Raw genomic sequence first — 1,349 nt, 5'->3', positions numbered from 1 at the left:
GCTAAAAGTAGTGCATAACTCGCCGATTTAGAAGAAAATCTTATAAATAATGAGTGTGTCAGTCCTAAATGTAGGACTCCTAAATGTTTGCTCTAAGAGTATTTCACAAAGCGTTTTAGCACTAAAACTAGCTCCTAAATCTGTGAAAGGTTATAGGAGCAGTGAAGAGAAGTCCTAAGTCACTGAGACCAAGCCACAAACTATCCTGAAACAGCTGTTTCCAGCAATCTGCCTCTGAATGTAAACACACGTTTGATGATAATGAGCTTTTATAAAGGTATCGCCTTTGGTTCTGGAGGTTATCCCAACTCCTAATTTTCCTTTGATCATATCCTTGTTTTCATTCACAGAACATTTGATCTTACCACTAAGAGTTCTCCTAAATAGCAGTACAGTTTTTAACTAAGAGTTTTCTCTGGAAGCTGCTGAGACTAACTTGTACTAAGGAATAGAGAGAACTCTTAAAGGGTTAGTTCACCCAAAAATGAAAATTAGCCGTTGTTTTGCTCACCCTCATTAATTCACAACTACATGTCTACTAACTCTCAGAGTAGACTGTTAGGGTAGGTTTAGGGTTAGTCGAATACGTTGACATATACTTGCTTTGCTTCTTATAGTCAGTATGTTGTGGACTCATCAAAATAAAGTGTTAGAAGATATTAAGCAGACAGTCTACTAATACTCTAAAGACTGCTAGTTGATATGTAGTTCCAAGTTACTTACTGTTAGTAGAATGTCTAAAGTCTGTAACGTGTCTACTAACTCTCAGAGTAGACTGTTAGGGTAGGTTTAGGGTTAGTCGAATACGTTGACATATACTTGCTTTGCTTCTTATAGTCAGTATGTTGTGGACTCATCAAAATAAAGTGTTAGAACATATTAAGCAGACAGTCTACTAATACTCTAAAGACTGCTAGTTGATATGTAGTTGCAAAGTTACTTACTGTTAGTAGAATGTCTAAAGTCTGTGTGTGTGTGTGTGTTTATGTGTGCATGTATTTGTGTGTGTGTGTGTGTGTGTGTGTGTGTGTGTTTATGTGAGCATGTATTTGTGTGTGTGTGTGTGTGTTTATGGATATGTGAGCATGTATGTGTGTGTGTGTGTGTGTGTGTGTTTATGTGAGCATGTATGTGTGTGTGTGTGGGTGTGTGTTTATGGTTATGTGAGCATGTATTTGTGTGTGTGTGTTTATATGAGCATGTATTTGTGTGTAAGTGTGTGTGTGTGTGTGTTTATGGTTATGTGAGCATGTATGTGTGTGTGTGTGTGTGTGTGTGTTTATGTGAGTGTGTGTGTGTGTGTGTGTGTGTGTGTGTGTGTGTGTGTGTGTGAGTGTGTGTGTGTGTGG

Source organism: Sinocyclocheilus grahami, unplaced genomic scaffold, assembly GCF_001515645.1.
Source record: "Sinocyclocheilus grahami isolate Dianchi unplaced genomic scaffold, SAMN03320097.WGS_v1.1 scaffold2285.1, whole genome shotgun sequence".
Classification (NCBI taxonomy): domain Eukaryota; kingdom Metazoa; phylum Chordata; class Actinopteri; order Cypriniformes; family Cyprinidae; genus Sinocyclocheilus; species Sinocyclocheilus grahami.
This window is presented reverse-complemented; position numbering follows the sequence as displayed.